This window comes from Panthera leo, chromosome C1, assembly GCF_018350215.1.
Source record: "Panthera leo isolate Ple1 chromosome C1, P.leo_Ple1_pat1.1, whole genome shotgun sequence".
In the NCBI taxonomy this organism is placed as follows: Eukaryota; Metazoa; Chordata; class Mammalia; order Carnivora; family Felidae; genus Panthera; species Panthera leo.
In genome coordinates, this window is record NC_056686.1 from 185,579,678 (window position 1) to 185,592,592 (window position 12,915).

The 12,915-nt window shown below is 41.9% G+C and overlaps 1 pseudogene; it reads left to right on the plus strand.

The window, feature by feature from the left end:
* The first annotated feature begins 2,270 nt into the window (after positions 1 to 2,270).
* LOC122226067 overlaps positions 2,271 to 12,915 on the plus strand; it is a 68,753-nt pseudogene continuing 58,108 nt past the window's right edge.

Below are 12,915 nucleotides of genomic sequence, written 5' to 3' on the forward strand. Positions count from 1 at the left end.
ATGATGGTTCCCTCTGCTAAACATGTCCTTTCTTTGTTCTTCTGGTAAACTCCTATTGGTCCTTCAAACTGCTATTTGGATAAGGAGCACTCAGAGAAGATGAGAATGTCCACTGTGGAGGCAGCAAGGCAGGGGAATGCATAGCCATACTGCTCAGTTGGTAAGGTCAGACTTGGAGCTTAAAGGAAAGCTGGATTGGAGTCCCTGAGGTGAAATTCTGCCCCAGAAATGGAGTCCTCCTTCTCCTCAAGATAAAAAGCATAGAAGGCAATTTTGAATATCCAACAACCTACTCACCATCTCCATTTTTATGTTCTTTAGGCTTTCCAAACTTAACATGTCCAAATAGAACTTAAGATGGAAAAAATAGTCCCATCCACCTGCTGAACCCAAGAGCTGCAGAGACATCCTTGACTCAGCCCCTCCCAACATGTCACATCCAATCCTTCAGTAAATCTGACCCCTTTTTATCCATCTTCCCACTGTCACCCTCCTCCAGGCCTCATCATCTCTTTAGTGCCACTAACTTCCAGTTATCTCTCTTCTCCCACACGTGCTCCCACCTTTCATTCTCTGCAAAGCAGACAAAGCAATCTTTTAAAAATTTAAATAAGATCCTGTCACCCCCTTCTCAAAACCCTCCAATGGCTTCCCATCATATTTAGAAGACCCAGCATAACTCTAACTATACCTATAATGCCTCCGTACATTCTCTGGAGTGCCTACTCCTCCAGCCTCTTTTCCTACCATGTTTGTATCTGGACCACAGGAAGGACGTTAGAGACACAGTCTCTGGAGCAACTCTGCCACCTATTTGCTTGCATGATACTGGGAAAGTGGCTTAATATCTCTGTTGCTTCAGTTCCTTTGTCTCTAAAGCAAAGATGATAATATTTACCAAGCTGTTGAAGTATTAAAGGAGCCTGAGAACAGATTCTGGTGCATGGCAAGCCTGTGTACATGCTTATGGTTTTAGGTAGTTTGATGTCATGAATGCTTAAATTTGAAGAAACAAGTTGATTACAAAAAAAGATTAAGGAAAGAGAATATATTTGCAGATTGTTATAAATGAGTTTTAAAGACAGGGTTTTTTAATGTTTATTTATTTTTGAGAGAGAGACAGAGACAGACCGCGAGCAGGGGAAGGTCAGAGAGAGAGGGAGACACAGAATTGGAAGCAGGCTCCAGGCTCTGAGCTGTCAGCACAGAGCCAGACGTAGGGCTTGAACTCACAAGCCTTCGAGCTGTGAGATCATGACCTGAGCGGAAGTCAGCCGCTTAACTGACTGAGCCACCTAGGGGCCCCAAGACACATTTCTATGAAGTTACATGCATGGGGAAATCTTCCCTTTGCTCTTTAACATAGGAAAAACCTAAGAAAAATTAAAGTCTTAGGAGGGCTTTTTAATGTTTATTTATTTTGAGAGATACCTGGGTGGCTCAGTCAGTTGGGCATCTGACTTTGGCTTGGGTCATGATCTCTTGGTTGGTGGGTTCGAGCCCCACATCGGCCTCTGTGCTGACTGCTCACAGCCTGGGACCTGCTTCAGATTCTGCGTCTCCCTCTCTCTCTGCCCCTACCCCACTCTCACTCTGTCTCTCTCTGTCTCTCTCTCTCTCTCTCAAAAATAAATAAACGTTTAAAACAAATTTTTTTAATGTTTACTTATTTTGAGAAAGAGCATGTTCACAAGCAGGGGAGGGGCAGATAGAGAGGGAGAGAGAGAATCCCAAGCAGTCTCTGTGCTATCAGTGCAGAGTCCAGCATGGGGCTCATTCCCATGAACTGTGAGATCATGACCTGAGCCAAAATCAAGACTTGGATGCTTAACCAACTGAGCCACCCAGGCACCTCAAGTCTTATGAGTTTTAATAGCCTTGTATTGATCAATGGTTAGATACTATTGGTTAGATAACAGCCTGTTTAAAACTCACTTTTTATCTGTCAGTCCCTGGCTTTAAACAAATTCCCCTAGAGAAAGCAGTGAGACTCCAAAAGGGACAGGCAAAGACACTGACTTGACTCTTAAAGGAGGAGACAGGGTGCTGCCAAGAGCCATTCACAGTCCCTGTGGGCAGGCTGGCAGAGAGCCCTGGTTGGTGCTCCTGGTCTGGCAGTGTGGCTATAAATCACTCCATGTCAGCCTATGCTGCAGGGTGGGCTTTCCCAAGACTGATAGGCACTCAGATTTTTGCTCTAACATATCTGCTCTTTGTAGGGGTGGGGGAGACCTCTATTCTGGTGGAGGCATTTTTCCCCCCCTGGTACTATGGCTTCTGTTCCCAATTCTGATGAGCTGATTTTGTGTATGTGTGTGTGAATGGAAGAAAGGTAAGTTTATGAGATGATTAATATGAATTTTTGTATACCAGGGACAAAAGCTAAACTAATCTTTTTCACTACAATGCCATTTGTTATGTCTTTATCCTCTCTCTTCTATCTTTTTCAAGTCATGTTTGGTAGTATGAGCTTGAACATTGATCATTAGTTCAAGGTTTGGTGCAAAGTATTAAAGCATGAGGGGCTTTGCTTTCTTCTGCAATCAGTAAGGAACTCTCATTTTATTTGTTATAATAAAACAGAAGTCAAATCTGACACAGATATGAAAAATTAAGGTCATTCCCCCTTTATTCAGATATTAGCTCTACTTGAGTTCACCAATGCTATTTTAGTAGAAGGCATATATGACATGGGGGTTGATAATAGCAAAGAATGATTTTGTTTTGTCTTAATCTCCTCAGACTAATCAGTTAACGTAGAGGCTCAAGCATCTCTGCCCCAAAAATGGAGTAAATAGACTACCTTCTCCACTTTGGAAGAGATGTGGCAACTCTGGTACTTAGCTTGTGCTAGTTGTTCGAATGAGCAAAATGAATAAATGAAAGGTTCGAGGTGCTTTGGGACAATTAGAGGAAAAAAAAAAACTAGTAAAATATTAAAATAGAAAATTATTTTGGACAATAACTTGGTGTTAATGTTTTTGCTTCTCAAGCCTCAGTTGTGTTAGATTACTGATGTTCTTCCCTAAAGAAAGAAACACAACTTTAATCAAGACAAAAGTTTTTGGGATTTTTGCCTGTCAAATAGCAGAGAAACATCATTTTTATGAAACCTATGAACTAAACAACAAAAAGTGAAAGAGAAAGAAAAGAAAAAACCTGGGTTTAGCAATAATGCTTACAAGTAGATCAGGATCTTGAATGACCTGAAGCCAACTGGAACATCAGAAAAACAATTTCTGAGTGACAGTTTGTAGTAAATCAAAAGCTAAAAATTTTTCTGAGTGTGAGGAAAATGGGCTTTTCTGCTTTTCCTTTGTTGGCAAATAAAACCATTTCTTCCTTAATATCACATTAGAATGATTATTCCCTCTCCAGGTCTCCAATCTTTTGAAATCACAGCCAATATTTTGCTGTTTTTACCCTTTTCTGTCTTACAAACTTCTAAGACAAGTTACAGATGGCCAAGGAGGAGGAAATCATAAACTTATTTGAAGAAACTGGTTATTTTTTGTGGTTATCTTTCCTTCCTTTAGACCCAGGGGCATAGAGTTGAGCAAAGTACACTCGTCTGTCCATGGCACACCATAATCACGGTCTGGACAAGGCTTCTCTTTTGTTTTATATTATTTCATTTTTTTTTTCTTCTTATGTCCTATCTTCTCTTTATTTCCTTCCCCCATAAACATCCACTTTTGTGCATTTTAAATATATATCCTTCCCATCTACTTTCCACGTGAATATTTAGAAATATAAATGTATGTTTGAAATATATAGTGTTTGACCTGTGCATTGAAGGGGCGGACCTACGCCAGCCAACCACGCCTCCTCCCCTTGAGTAACAGGACTCTGACCCTTCCCCAGCCAATTGGCCAAGGCCACGACCCTTCCCCAGCCAATTGGCTGAGGCCACAGCCATTCCCTTCCAACTGCCCCTAGACCCCAATAAAACCTTTGTGCTTTTGAAACTCGCTCTCTCTCTCCGGTATCTCACCGCTGTGTCGGTGCAGGTAGGGGATTGAGCTCGAGCTAGCTCGAATAAAGGCTCTTTTGCTTTTGCATCAGACTCGGCTCCCTGGTGGTCTTTGGGGATCACGAATTCTGGGCATAACATGCATGAGTGTGTGTGTGTATTCTTAACCTACACCAATGGTATTGTGACCTATAAATACCTTTTTATGACTCACCACTGTTCTTAAGATTTATCCATGTTGCTCTTTGAAGACCTGGCTTGTTACTTCTGCATGCTAGTTCTCCCAGGTGTGCACCTCCTTCATTCTGCTTATCCAGTGCCCTAGTGGTAGACACGTAGGATGCTTCCAGTTCCCCACTACCCCCAAGAAATGCTTCAGTGAACATCCTACGATGTGTCTCCTCACCAATACTGGCAAAAGAATCTCTAAGTGAGATTGTACCATGGTGATTTCATAGGCCCTGCCAGGTGGCTTTCCAGAATCCTGCACAAGTTACATTTCCCCACAGTTCATTGCATGACAGGTGCTGTCTCCTTGCCAATAGATGATTTGCCAATCTTTAATGTGCCAAAACTTATTATAATCAGACCTTCTAGGATTTGCTAATCTAATGGGCATGGTGTCTTGGGGGAGCTTTCTTGTATCTCTCCAGTTACTGGTTAGGTTTCTCCCCTTTTCATATACTTACTAAAAAGGAATTTATTTCCTGAGTGTTTATAAATTACTGGAGGAAACAGGATGTACCCATACAATTTTATGAGTGCAGCTAGCTATTGGTATGACCAGTATTTCTCATATGATTACTGAAATATTTATTTTAAATGTCTGGAGGTACTGTATATTTCAAATATGTCAAAATTGCAGTTGGCAGGCTTTAATTAATTTCCCAGAGTCTAATCTTGCCTTCCTTTTTCTTCATTTGGAACCTGAAGCCATGTCATGATTGAAGGAGACAGCATTAAATCAAGTGTTGTACTCATCAGGCAACTAAAGTACTTGGGGAAAGTTGTCTCAGGTATATGGATGTCTATTTACCTAGAATGTTGTCTCAGGTATATGGATGTCTTTATAGCACAGAATAGTGCCATTCGGCTGTGTCCTCTCCTTATAGTGGAGACAGGAGGAAGTTATAGTAGTTCTGGCTTGCACACCATCACTCCCTCCTCCTTTCTTGTTCCCACCTTTGGAAATAATGCTTTGTTTCTGAGATGCCACCATACTTAGCCCCCTCCTCATGCTAAGATTCTGAGTGAAGGGGTGATGAGCTCATCTCTGACTGGGTAAATCTTCTGAGGACTCAGAAAGGGTTTTGGAAATAGCAGGCAGTGTATGAAGAATAATGTGATTTGTTGCCTTTTTCTGGGGTGAGAAAAGTAAAAAACACTTTTAGTGGAATGCTGTCTTCTGTTTCTGGGTTTCTACACTTCCTGGTAAGTTTCTCTCCCCTTCTTTCTAATCTTGCCTGACTGTACCCAGCAGAATAACTGCCTTGGCCAGGGAGAGCAGACAGTTTTCCTCTCATGTGCCAGCTTTGATCTATTGGCAGTAGCAGCCAGGAGTGTGACATGAGAGGCAGAACCAGATTCATGCTCCCTTCTGCTCTTCCTTCAGATAGTGGCACCTCCACTCCACTAGGGAGCTGGAAGCAAAGTGTGGAGCAGGAGGGGCTCCCTTTATAACACACTCCTCCATGACTCTGTTAAGAAATCTCTGGCTAACTTTTTCCAGGACTTCCTATGACCACGAGTTACCTGAGTCAATTTTGGAACCTTACAGTTGTAAGAAAAAACAATCCAGAACTTATAATTGTCATATATATTGGAAAATTCACAGACATTGAAATAATGCTCCATAATTTCTTTAAAATTGGATCCAACTGTTAGAAAAGTTTCCTTTGTTATTTTCTTCCCTTGTGAAACCACCATCTGTCAAAAAAAAAACATGTCCCCAAAACAATGGATAGAATTGCCATAACATTTCTTTTCTCATTTCATAATGTAGGTCACAGAGAAGAATGCTGGTCCTGAAGTAAATCTATTCTACCCAAGGAAAGTCCATATCCTTATATTTGACTGTAATCAATCTGGATTGGGTCGCAAAAAGTGAACATGCTAATACTTCTGAAGAAAGTCACCCTGTATTTGCTCAAGGTAAATACCCTTCTGTTCGATTTGTAGAATCTAGTTGGAGCTGACAGAATACATCCAAAAAGAGAGATTTATGCTTTATTTGTTGTTGTTGTTGTTGTTGTTGTTGTTGTTCACCTGAGCAAAACCAAAAGAATCATCCAGTGAAACATGAGTATGCTAACTTTAGAAATAACTTTATGACTTTTTGAGTCCCCTGGTTAGCTGATGACAGTTTTACATTCAGGAGCATTAAAATAAAAACATCCAGTCAGTTCCTAGGGGTGCATGTCACTGACAGGAGTTTCCCATGAGGACTTCATTGATTTGTCACCTACACCTTTTCATAATTCTTATTGGGGAAAACAAGGTTCTATAAACATATTTCAAAAGTCCAACATAGAGCTAATGCACTCTCAGCTCTCTACCTCTGATCTGGACCTGTTTTCACTCCCTACTCCACTAAGACCTTCAATAGACCCGCAATAAATATTCAGAAAGAATTTCTTGGTTTTGGGGACAGCCATACAGAGGAAGAACAAGGGAATGATTGTGACAGTGATTACACAGATCTAGCTATGAGATAAAATTTCATAGAACTGTACATATATGGTGTGCACGCATGTTTAAGTGGTAAAATCTGAATAAGCTTTCTAGTCTCGTTATCAGTGTAGTACCCATATCAGCTTCCTGGATTTGATGTTGTACTATAGCTATGTGGATATCATCTTTGGGTGAAGCTAGGTGACGGGTATTGTCACTGTACCATTTTTGCAACTTCCTAGGAAACTATAAGTATCTCAAAGTAATAAGTTAAAATACATATACTTATTGAACACCTACTAAGAGCCAGGCACTGTGTTAGGCTCTGGGCCTTCAATGGTGTATAAGATGATGTTGTTGCCTCCCTCCAGGATCATCACTTCTTTCCCCACTTCTGTCTTTTTGCCTCCCAACATACACATCTAAAAACATTACTTTGTTTCTCCCTGTTAATTCCTTGCCAAACTTATCTAAGAAATTATGTGTACCTGATGCTGCATTTTTCTCTCCAGACTCGGTCTCTCACTATTTAACCCCTTGCAGTCTGGTTTCCTAACCTATCATTTTACTACTCTAGCCAGTAATATCCCCTAATGTCCTATTCCACTCACTATTCCAGCACCTGGACTTATCACTAAAAAACAAAACAAAACAAAATCAAAACAGGCTAAGTCCTCCCTCACTGGGAATGCCATCTCCCATCTACCAGCTTCTAAAATCTCAGTGTTAGTCAGCACTCCCTTTCACTTCCCTTTTATATCACTTCTAAATCCATCATGCTTTCTCTGGACATCCTAAAATGAAGAAATTCATCTATATAAGGAGCAAGCTGAAAATTCATGCACTCCCAAGTAAGCATGGCCAGAACCAGCCCTACGCATAATCACCCCCAGCCTCCCATTGGCCCATCTCCCCAGTGACCCCTCTGTCCATTCCTTTCTGGTGCTTAATATCATAAATAAGTCATTCTGAGTAAATAAGACTCACCTGATATTTCCAGGCTCCAACCTCTGATTACAGAGGCAGCATTTCTGGGATGCAGTCAGGGATTTTATTTTTAACTTGTTCCTCAAGTAGGTAATTTTCATAAATATTTGTGAATGAACAGATTTTCCACCAGAACCAGCACCCCACATGTACACATCAGCACCAGCCTATTTCACTTTTCACAGGATTTCCATGGCCCTTTCCAAAGCCTTGTGCCCAGTTTATATTCATAATCGCGTGCTTTTCCTTAAGATGGGTCTCCAATAATATAAAAACTTTATATTCCCACAAGATCCCAGTTTGCTGCTGACTTGGAGCCTGGCTTAGGTATCATTCCCAAGATGGAACACAGTGACACAAAGAACAAAATTTGTTTGTAGGCATCCCTATCTCCCTTCCATATTCTACCCCTAGTGTGCCTGTCCATCAGACACCTGCTCTTGCAAGAATGTTGATTAAAGCCTCATTTCACTGTGCTCCAAGTCTCCACCTCCGTCCTTTGATTGGGTCAGTGGGCTTATTTCTCACAGGGAGGGAAGGAAGAAATGAGGGTTGAGTAGGAGTTTGCTGAGCAAACAGAAGGCTGGAGGGGGGGGGAGGGGGGTGAAGCTATTCCAGTCAGCAGTATGAGTTAAGGTCAGATGGGTCAGAATGTAGTGCTTTTGAGGAACTAAAAGAAATTTATTCTGGTGGAAATAAAGAGCTGTGAGGGAGTGGGAGAGTGTGGTAAGAGACAGAGGACAAGTGAGGTCCTTGAGGCAAAGAACCAAGTTTGACCCCAATGGCACATTCCTTTCCTGGCATAGGATGATGCAGTTTGGGGCTGGTAGGGTGGTGGGGTTCAGAGACTACAGCCAGGAAATAATTCTTGAAGATGTCTTTGGTGCAAAACCATGATTTTATTAAAGCACAGGGACAGGACGTGTGGGCATAAAGAGCTGCACTGGGGTTGTGAAGAGTGACTGCTTATATATTGTGGAGTTTGGGGGAAGGTAAAGTCAAGAGGAAGTTTCTTAAAGGGATTTCCATATGCTAAAGAAGATTTACAGATTACTGGAGGCCTAGCTATTATCAAGCTAAGGTTGTTTTTCCCTCTAGCGAAGCATTATCGTTAAAATAGTAGGGAGTTCCTGGAGATTAGGCTACTGACAAGATTGCCCTTTTCTTGTAATATTACTAAGACATTTGTAAACATATGGAGACTCTGTCAGTTTAACCATTTGTTTTCTGTCCTTTTCTTTGCTCTTGGGCAGCCAGGAGTGCCTGAGGAATGTCACACTTATCCCAGGGGCATGTTGCGAGGTAGCAGCTTGCCTTATGCTCCCTCACCATGGGAAACAATTACTCACTAATGAAAGACTGGCTCCCGTTGGAAATTCCAGAGTCAACTGTACACTTTGGCTGCTAGTATCTAGTGTCAGGGTAGCTTCTTCTGGATATGCTTCAGGGCTGTTTATCTTGAGGACACTTTGGGCTCTTCTGCTTAAAAGGCCCTCAAAATAAACTTCTGATATATTATTGTTTGTATTTGACCTAAGTTGGGTTGCTAGCTTTAGCATATAGAAATATAGTATACCCAGTTAAATTTGAATACATGAAGCATACTTATACTAAAATATCACTTGTTACTTATCTGAGGTTCAGATTTAACTGGGCATCCTACATTTTATCTGGCAACCCCACCTAATGATGAGATTCAGAATGAGTCAGCAGAATTGTAAGTAACTGAGTCTGGTACATCTGGTGGGGGTGGAGGAAGGAGGATTCAAACTAGCTATTTGGTGACCAAAGGAGAAAACAGCTGGTTGAATCCATCTTTCACTTTTCACTCAAGGCAATGTTAAAATGTACATCACAGAGCTATCTTAAGGTCTGACAAAGTGAAAACTCAAAAGTAGCCTCTGTCTTTGAGCCAGACAACAACTAGATTCCTTTACTTGGAAACTTCAGGACACCAGAGTCACAGAGAAAGGGTTTCTTGCCTTTTCTGCCCTGTTCGATGCCCTGTTCAATGGCACTTGACTTTGAGCCCCAGCCTAAAGGTGGAAAGCTTGACCCACTTGTGCAGAAATGACTGGCTCAGACTGGGGACAAAAGAACAGAGGAGGGGGGGCTCCTCCAGACCTCTGCAGACAATCTCTGAGCTCTTTACTCCAGGGGTGTCCTGACCAGCTATTATCTCTTCATGGGCAGCAATTTCCAAGATGAAATTAGCTTAACCTCTGCCCAAGCCAATTATGACCTCCACCCGCAAAATCCTTTTTAAACCTCACTTGAAAAAGGTCCAAAGCAAATTCTAATAGATTTTTATAGAACCTAAAGCAGGAGGTTTACATATACTATTTGTCCCTTTTTATGAAAAAATGCAAACATCTTGTAGGGAAGATGTACACAGTGGTTGCTGATGTTACCAGTTCAGGAACCATGGTTATTAAATTAATATTCCCTATCCAATAAGGAGGTAAAAGCATACATTGCTGAGCAGGGAAAGTTAAGCCTCACAGAAGGATTTTCTAAGTTTTTCTGATGCACCATTTCCCACCACTTCCACAGTGACCCATTGTCCACAACTCTGAATTCAAAAGCTTTTTTTATACCTCATTTGAATATAAACCCTGATGTCTCATGAGGCTGTTGGTAGTCTTCATGTATCCCACTTAGTGTGAATATCCCTACGGTTCATTGCAGAAATATTAATGTGTTTGATTACAAGGTGCTGCCTTGTAGACCCACTGGGAATGCTACCTTATTACCTTTGTAAAATATGGAAAATTTTGCATCAGAAATGAATCTGGCCTGGAGGATTGCAGATAAGGCAGTGTGAGTCAGTGAGGATTTATTCTCATCTATAATCAGTGAACTCATTTATATGCCAAAAAAAAAAAAAGGAACAGCTCTCTAAACAAGAAAGACTCAAGAAAACATGTTACTTGTTATCAGTATCTGAGGAAGAAGAGCATGAAAAGCAGTGGCCTGGGCCCCTCTATTCCTTGACTCCTCCCTTTCCAGTCTGCCTCATAGGCACCAAGTACAACTGTGGGGGAGAAGGCTGTGGCACCTGCACTGTCATGGTGTCAAGATACAAGTCCAAGTCCAGGAAGGTCCAGTATCCTTTGTGTTGGGCCAAGCCCTGCCCTGGGCACATCTAGGAAGGACACAGAGCCTCCTACTTTTCCTGTCCACAGGCATTCCCCCTCTCTTCCACCTCCATGCCTGCTCACCCTGCAACTTCCTAAGCTCCAAATCTTTCCCATTACCTTGTTCCCATCAGAGTATATCTGTCCTGTGTGTCAGTCTCTCAGGGCCATGCTATCTATTTCTATACAAATACTTCTTTGGTTTTAAGCAAGAGATTTCAGAGTGGGGGTCAGGTAAGAATGGCTTAAACACAAAGAAGTGATACATTGTCCTGGTAGAAGATTTAGGTCTTTGACATATACTAAGAGGAGTTATTTGCCTGGAAGGGCTGAATGAAGTCTCAGATTACCTTGGCCTAAAATGTAAATTTGCTCACTATAATTGAAAGTGGTTCTGAAGCAGGAGTTGTCTGGTGTGATTCCAAGTTTTTGTCTTAAGTCACTGGGTGGTACTGTTCACAAATTAGGGAACACGGGAGAGGGGGAGCAGAGGAAGGGAAAGTAGTAAGTTTAGCTTTGAACACATCATATTGGGGTAATTACAGGATACCCAAGAGGGATTGTCCACAGGCATTTAGATAAAGAGTTCTGTCATTCAGAGAAGAGGTCTCATCTGGAGCTATAACTTACTGGAAGCTGTCAATATAAATATTAAAAATGATAATAAAAATAGCTATCATTTTTCTAATGCTTACTGTATGCCAGGCACCGTTCAAAGTAGGTTACATATATTATCATATTTAGTCTGAAGAACATCTTTGAGATAGGCATTACTATCACTCACACTGAAAAAAAAAATCAAGGCAAAGAAAGTTGAATAACTGGCTCAAGATCATATGGGCCAGCTGGTGGTGAAGGCAGGTTTTCAGACCCAGGCCATCTGGAACATAGCATACTATGAGAGCTTATACTATGCTTATAGGTACAGGACACTGTAGAACCACAGACTGGGATATGCACAAAGAAAGACACCCCCACAAAGAAGACCAAGAGGGAGTAATTAGAGTTGAAGGAGGAACATCAAGTGGAGAAAGTTCCAAGAAGACAGAAGCGATCAATAGTATGAGATACCAGGGAGTGGCCCAGTGCCATTAGATTGCTCCCGGACCAAGGGCAGCAGAGAGATGGGGCTGGAAGATGAGATAGAGATGGCACAGGAATGGCTGGAAAGCCAGGAAGTTGTGGACAATTCCTGAAGAAACTTGACTAAGGAGGGAAAGAAAGATGGACCAGTAGCTGGAGAGAGATATTGGGTTTTGTTTTGTTTGTTTTGTTTTGTGTAGCAGAGCAAACACTTGAATTTACTTTTAAATCCAAGGGAATTTAGGGAAATGAGACTCTAGAAAGGAAGAGGTTAAGAGAACTGTTGGTGATGAACCAGGTCCATGGAGAGAGAAGAATAGATGGGAGCCAGAGCACAGGGGAAGAGGAGGAAGGACTCTTGCCCTCCTGGCCAAGAACACAGGGCAATGACTGAAACTCTGGGTAAGAAGCAGTGGGCTGGGAGTGGAGGGGGCTCATGCTTCTATTTTCCAGATGAGGCATGAGGATAAAGCTGAGGAGAGCAATGAACACTGGAAGAGCAGTTGAGAGAGAAGGGAGAGGGGGATAAGATTAAGAGGAAGTAAACTTAATGGGGGAGGGGGACTTGGAGGACATAAAAAAAACAAAAATTTATCTGCTGCACACTCTTGCCCTGTACATCATGCACTCTCCCAGGGTCCCCAACCAGCCAGCTGGCTGGTTTCCAAACACCTTTGATCATTCAAAAGGCTGGTGGAGCCAAGAACAGCACTCTGTCTTTTCTTCCAGAAGAACTGCATGCTTACTGTCTTCCTGGGTGGGAGAATAGAGGAAGCATTCCATGGGAGAGAGACAATTTCCCATGACTTAAAGACAATTTCCCATTCCCACTTAGTCTGAGTGGGAATAAAAAGCTAAATTGGACTGAGGTCTGGACCCCATTTCCAAACAGTGAGATGAGAATCTTGTGCTAACCACATCCACTTTGTCATTAATACAGACTCTACTGTAGGAGAGGTGGTCAAGATAAGGGCATAAACTTGTGGCTTCCACATATGGCCGTATGTTGAAATTAGCTGACGAGCCTTAAAAAGCGATGAAGTGATCCCACCCACAGATTCTGAT